We start from the raw sequence: 7,565 nt of genomic DNA, 5'->3' as shown, positions 1-7,565 counted from the left end.
TGTTTATTGAGAGGTGACCTTTCGAGAACAGCCGGCACACCTCTTTCGAATCTGTGAGTGTGGTGATGTACGTCCGGCCATCGTTGCGCTCTCGACTTTTAATCGCCAATGCGATGGCGAAACACCCGGCCCTGCTGATCGATGTAGTGTACAGTGATGCGCTGGACGCCATGCTTCTGGTGTCGCTCTGCTTACCATTGTGACGACATTGCGCTTCCAATTATACCTGGAAACGTCAACGTATAGCACGTTCTTATTGCCTCTGACAAATTTTCTGATCCATTTTACACGCTCCTCTCACCTTTCGTGATGACACTTTTGGTCATGTTCCTGGGGATAGGGGCGATCAAAATATGTCGTTAGATTTGGTCTGGTACGTCTACCAGCTCCTCGTCCAAGTTTTTGGGTTGCGGTGGTATACCCGCCCTCATCAGTATCTCTCTTCCTGAGTTTGTCTGGCTGAGGCGGACGCGCTGAGAGATCAATGTTGCTGCTTTCAGTTCAGCGTACGTGTTATGCAGGTCGATCTCGAGAAACCTGTGTGTCCGAGTGCTTATCGGTAAGCCTAATGCTGCCTTGTAAGCCCCTCTGATGATAGAATCTGCTTGCTCTTCCTTGCTCTTACTCAGCGTGTGGAAAGGAAAGCTGTATGTCAACTTGCTCATCACGAGCGCCTGCACTAAACGGACAGTATCACTTTCTTCCATGCCCTTTTTGTGGAAGGTGACCCTCTGAATCATGCTGGCCACTTCATTAGTTGCCGATTTAAAAAGATCAATAGTGTGATTTGCCCTACCATTGCTTTGAACACAGAAACCCAGGATCCGGACGACGGTAACTTCTTTAGTTTTCTCTTTTTTGATTTCAATTTATATTCTTCCATTACTTTTGTAGTGTTTGCTGTGTATTCTGATCCCCTCCGATTATTCGGGTGCGCAGCTGAGACCACTGGTTCTGGCAAAGTTTTCAAGTTTTCTACAGCCCGTGCCACCTCTTGCAGAGTCTGCTCTTTGCTGGCCAGGGACCCCCGTGTTGCCCACAAAGTAAGGTCGTCCGCGTAGAGAGTGTAACCTAGTGGTGGTACACGATTCAAGGCCCGAGCGAGTCGACGCATGGCGATATTAAACAAGAGAGCAGATATTATGGCTCCTTGAGGCGGTCCCTTGTTCGGCATTCGGAATGGTTCAGACCTAACACTTGAAATACCAATTGTCGCCTCCCGATTGGTGAGAAAATTATTTATATACTTATATATCTTTTCCCCGCAACCAAATATATTTATCTCTGAGAGTATAGCTTCATGAGAGATATTGTCAAATACTCCTTTTAGGTCCAAAGCAAGCAGCAAATGCTCTCCACCCTTAGGAACGCCTTTGAGGGCCTCTTGTATCAGGAGGAAAGAGTCCTGTGTTAAGACACCACTGCGGAAGCCCAGCATGGTGGCCGAAAACAGCCCATTGTCCTCAATGAAATTCTGAAGTCTGGTGTGAACGACCCGTTGTAAAAGCTTCCCCATACATGACGTAAGTGATATATGCCTGAACGCCAGCAGGGAGGGCTTTTTTTAGGGTTTCGGAATGGTTACAATTTTGGCGGTTTTCCATTCTGCAGAGAACTTCCCTTTGAGCCAATAGCGTCCATTGAATTGTTTTGTCAGACCATTGAGTTCAGGGAATTGTTTTGTCAGGTTTCTCATCATCGCATTCGTAATTTGGTCTTCACCGGGGGCTGTGTTCCTCTTGGCTGCCAAGGCTGCCGCAAAGAACTCCTCCTTTGTTATCGGCTCGTCTAGTTTTCATTTCTAGCTCCGCTGTAACGCATGTGATTAGCAAAATTACTTGGTGGACTATCGCCAATATATCTTTCCTTGAGGGCTTTCATGAGGTCGTCGTCTGTACCCGGAACTGTTTCTGCGATTTTCTGCAGTTTTCTGCTTGTTGTGGATTTGTACTTACGTGGATCTAGAAGATTTCTTAGAATGGACCAAGTTTTCGCGGTGCTCAGTGCGTTCTGAAGCGAACTGCAGAATTTGACCCATCCCTCGGTAGCTTATTTGCTTGCATAGTCATTTGCTTACTCTGCAAGAGCAGCGATCCAACGCAGTAGTTACCTATTCAGGCGTTTACGTTTCCAACGCTTTAGTGGGCAGGGCCTGCTCTCCCATAGGTGTAGCAGACGGCTGTCTACTGCTGGCATCTCTATGGTTCTGGCGATTATCTTCGTAATGATTGCGTGTACCGATTTTATGTACTCCGACCATACCGGTATGGTCAGGTGGAGGATCTCGTTCCCTGAACTCACTCCAATCTGTGATCGGCACGTCGCCTATCAATCTGCGCAGTTTGAGAGTCAATATGGAGACGCTTATGTTATAATGGCCGCTTCCTAGATTTTCCTCCAGGTTTGTCCAGGATGTGTCTTTGAAGTTCAAGGTGAAAGTGAGGTCCGGGAACGTGTCTCTACATACGCTGTTGCCCACTCTCGTGGGTGCGATCAGGAGAGGTATTAAACTCAGGACCAGCATAGACGCAGCATGTTCCAGAGACGTTCCCTTCGGCGAGTCTTTTGGGTAACCCTATGTGGTGATGGGTGCGTTAAAATCACCCAAATCCAATAGGCGGTCCTTGTTGCCTGCGATTTTAACCGTCTCGCCAAGAAGCTCATTGAAGTCTTCGCCTTTTTCTTTTGGAGGACTGTATAGGTTCACTATTATAGTCTTCGCTTTGTCTCTATTTTGGAGGAATAAACTGATAATGGTGATTGATCTGTAGCGTTCCTATGTACTCATCTGTTGCCGCAATCATCTTGCTCACCAGTGTCGCTACGTGGGGATAAGTTCAGTTCTGAAAAACATAACCCTGAAGCTTGACTATTCTGGCACCAAATTGTTGCATGCATATAACGTCGGGTTTAATTGGTGCCACATTCATATAACTCTGGAGTGCTGTGGCACTTTTGTGAAAAGTGCGGCAATTCCACTGCCAGATCTCTCATTGTTCCACACTTCTTTCGTTATTTTTGGCCACGATGTATGGGTGCTTCCGCGTCGTCGCGATTGCCCTTAGATTGTGTGCTATTTTTAGCGGACGTCGAGCGAGAGCGCTTCTTTATTGCCCTTTGCAAGCTGCTCCCAGCGTCATTCATGTACTGCCTTTCAGTTTTTAATTCCTTGCCGACGAAAGATTTTGTTTCAATTCATGAAATTGACTAGCAGTTTATTACTTTCGCTGCACCTTCCCTGTTTCCGTCTAGTTGCACCTGTGTTTGCTGCGTTATTTGGTCGTGGTTATTTACTGTTGTGCTTGGGATAGGGGTGGTTGTACCTGCGTAATCCAACCCTTCTTCAACTTCAGCTGACGCCGCGCTGCCCCCCGAAAGGGTGGGTTTTATTGACTGTTGATTCGTAGTTTTCTGACTACATCCTCCAGCTATTCCTGTCGGGTTTTGTGGTCGTAGTTTAGTCTCTAGCCGTTTCTTTAATGAAGATATTGCTGCCTGTAAATTATTTCGCTCTTCAGCCATTTGTTTTTTAGCTGTTTGACCCCTTGAGTATATCTTATTTTCCTCCAATATTTTCTTATATTGTTGATTTTCTGTTATATGAGCATTGGAAAACACTGCCCCCGCAAAGCTCACCTGGTTTATGTTTGTCCAGCCGGCGGCTAGGGCGTCTTGTGATTCCTGGCAGGAACCCATCTCGGCCGGAAGTCCGCGATGCTTTCGTTGGTTCTTGAAGCTGGATTTCCCAGGGGCCAGAGGTGCCGTGATAGTGTGATGTTGTTTGTCACTCCTTGAACGAGATCTCGATTGTGACCTTGACTGGGATCCCGATCGGGATCATGAACTTGACCTTGAATGGCGCTGTTCCTGCCCGTTTGAGCTAAACCATCGAGGCATGTCCAGCCTTAGTGGAGGGAATTCTTTGGATGACTTGGCATCGCCGGTACATTCAGGTTCGCCTACCCAGTGTTTTGGCTGATATGTCTTCATTTTCTTGGGAGGAGCGACGTCCTAAATTTTTTTCTTGCACAGACTATCTCCTGTGGGTGTTCACCGTCACTGATGACACAATTGGGGATGCAGTCGTGTCCTTGCATTGGTTTTCTTGCCCCGCACTCGAGGCATACATTGACATGTGAAGTTGGACATACGTCCGTACGGTGTCCGGCTTGGAGGCATATCTTGCACACCTGTACTGTTGGCTTGTATGGGTAGCATATTAACTCGGCACCCATTATGTGTACGCTCCTCGGTAGCACATTGCCCGTGAATGCGATAATCACCCGTTTAGACGAGCTCAACAATCTTGCTATCTCAATATTCACACCTTGAGTCCGAACACGTAAGTTCTCCATTAGTTCATCTTGCTAAGTCCCGGCCAGTATTCCATGTACAATTCTCCGCAAGACGCCTTCGGGGTCGGCCACGTATGCATTGAAAGCGTTGATTTGTCTCCTGATCTTTAATCGACTGACACATCGCAGCGTACTCGCTACCTTCATGCTTGGCGTAGATAGGATTACAATGCTCGACCCTGGGTGAACCCGCACAAGAAAGTCATTGCCATTGAAATTTCGTTGGCAGGCATCTATCACAGCCCTGGAGAGTACCAGTCCTAATATATTTTTAACCCAGAGACACTTATGCGGCCTCAGAATAATCTCTTTTGGTATAGGAGGTGGACCGCGTCGCTTTCTTCGTTGGAAGCCCTGTGTGGCTTCACGTTTTAGTTTTTCGGCGGGTGAGTCCCTTTCTAATTTCTTGTTCGCATTCAGAGCCTTCTCCATATGGGATTGCTGCTTTTAAAGGCGGTAGTTTTTCTTGGGGACCTTCGACGGAAAAATTTTGGTCTGTCTGTCTGACTGTCTGTCTCTACATTTGTCTGTCTGCCCTAATGATACCTTAAACAGCAGCAAACGGCCAACCTCATCCGCAGCGCCCACCAATATTGCTCAAGGTTAAGCTTTTATAGATGTCCGATTGTCAGTTGAAAAGCAAGTATCGCTTCTCGGCCTTTTGGCTAAGATCAAAGTGCACGTGGCTCTCCCACTTCATATCTTTATAGCCAAAAGACGAGAAACGGTTCCTCCCGGGAAGCCAGCCGCCCTGGAAGGTCCCCCTGCTCCTGGTCGCACGGATAAACGCTGCACCAGGGTCCACCTGGTTCCTCGGCCCTGCTGTATCATTGAAGGAGTCTACGGCCATCTACCGACTCGGCGAGCCCACCAGCGGGAGCAGACGTCCTCCGGGAGTGGTAAGAGTCTACAAGCCTTTTCTCGCCTGCCACTCCCGACCCAGTCATCAATGCCTGCTGGCGACATTTACGGGCCTCGGTCCTTGTGACCACCTCGCCGCCATCGTCATCCGAGCCTACCGGCCCGGACATCAAGCCACGGGAACGTGGAAATCTACAGACGAAGCGTTCCAGTCCAGCCAGCGGGAGAAGACGCCCTCCGGGAGCGGTGAGAGTCTTTTTTTTATCACATACAGCGGACCAAGTATGGTCCATGCAGGAGAGGGCAATACAGTTCAAAATTCTTCTACATACATACACTTCCGCTGCAGTATACATTCACTGCAGAACAAAATTCATGTACATTAAAAATTCGTGAAAAACAAGGGACAAATACAGGCAAAAAAGCAGACTTAAGCGACAAGAAAAGGGTATAGTATCATCTCGGCGTGTCGAGCATAGGGGAATCATGGGGCAGAGCATTCCAATCAGAGACAGTTCTCGGGAAAAATGAATACTTGTAAATGTTAGTGCGTGCAAATATAGGTGTAATGCTACGACTATGTTTATGACGTGAAGCCCTGGTTGTGTCCTGTGTTATGTAATCTGGTGCATGCAATCCTGATCTGGAAAAGTATAAGTCTACAAGCCTTTTCTTGCCTGCCGCTCCTGGTCCGGTCACCAATGCCCGCTGGTGACACCAACGGACCCCGGTCATCGTGACCACTTTGCCGCCGTCGTCGCCGTCGCCCGGGTCTTCCTGCCCGGACGTTCGTCTACGAGGTCTTGCCACCTGAAGGAGTCCCTGCCTGCCTACACCCCGCCGGCCACCTGCCGTGTCCATCGAGCCGCTCGTCCCGGGTTCCGGTCGCCATCGGCGACGTCCCGCTCCCCTTTCGGGGTTAAGCACCCCGGCGCCGCCACTGGCCCACCAGCCTCGTCTTGGCACCCCTGCGTCTACTGGCGTTTCTGCGGCAGCGTCAGGCCCTTCTCGCTCTCGACCACCCACCGTTCACAAAGGCATCATGACGGTGTACCTGCCGGTGCCCAGGATGCTGCGTTGCCCTTATCTCGGTTGCGGGGCCCTCCGTTGCGGGGCCTCGGTTGCGGGGCCCGGTTGCGTTGCCCTTATCTTGGTTGCGGGTTGCCAAGCCCGCACATCAGTTTCACTCCGACTGTCCGCGTGGCCGCCCCACATGGAGCGAAAACACGGGCTTCGGCCAACGAGGCATCTCTACCGGTGTGTCGCCTGTGATGCCCGGTTGACTTCGCTGTGCGCCCGCCATGACTGCCCGGGTCCTGCCAAGAACGAGCCCTTCCACCCCTGCTGGTACTGTCTGTGTTACTTCAAATGCGAGCGCTCCTTGACCCGGCATACCATGGCACGGCATGCGAGAGAGGAATCCTTCGCCTATGTATCTCTTCGCAACCCACGGCAGCCTACGGCGACTGCCTCCAGTTCTTCCGGTACAAAGACCCCACCATCTCCCGGTCCAGCTCATTCGGGTACAGCTTGCCGAGTCTCACCAGAACTACAGACCCGAGCAACCGTTTCCCCATCTCGAAGACATCGTGGAGGAAAGTGTTCCACAACGACGCCATCCTCTAGTACCGGGTCGGTCTCCAGCACTTCGGCTACTGGTTCTCCGTCGGCATCAAGCTCCGGGGCGTCTACCATGCTTGGCCATTCTTCAGCCACTTCCGGCTCCGGTTCTTCCACGCCTCGGCAGTCGCCTTCGGTTCCCGGAACGCCACCGTCCGTGCCACCAGATCCTGGTCCCCCATCCACGACTGGCGAGGTTTCGTCCGCGCCCGGCTCGTCTTCTCGTCATCACACCGGTCCCGGCTCCGCGTCATCTGCTTCGAGGGCTTCCCCACGGATGTCCACGAAGCTGGCCGACGTCCCCGGTGCCGACGACTCCGACGACGCATCGGCCAACGAGCCGGTGGACGAAGAGAATGTCCCAGCTGCCGGCACCGTCATCGACCACCGTCCTTCGTCAGCCAGATCAAACTCTTCCTCATCCCCTTCCCTTTCCGAGCGGCTGGAGCACACTGGTGCGGATGATGTCGACAACGGCGCACATGACACTCCTTTCGAAGCACGGACTATGGACATGCCACCGGACCACACCATGCTGCTTGCGGAGCAGGTCCGCGTCTTACGAGCCACACTCCGATCAGCCCCGACACCAGACTCCAGGGCGACGTGTGAGCAGGCGTGTTCTCAGGCTATTGCTCTGGCCACGGAGGCTGTCCGCCTCCCACCGTCAACACCGGGACGCCCTGCTCGAGACGTCAATCCAGATAATGCGACGCAAATCCAGCGTCT

The sequence above is a fragment of the Rhipicephalus microplus genome, chromosome 6, assembly GCF_043290135.1.
Source record: "Rhipicephalus microplus isolate Deutch F79 chromosome 6, USDA_Rmic, whole genome shotgun sequence".
NCBI lineage: Eukaryota > Metazoa > Arthropoda > Arachnida > Ixodida > Ixodidae > Rhipicephalus > Rhipicephalus microplus.
The sequence above is the reverse complement of the archived record's forward strand: the minus strand, read 5'-3'. Positions refer to the sequence as shown.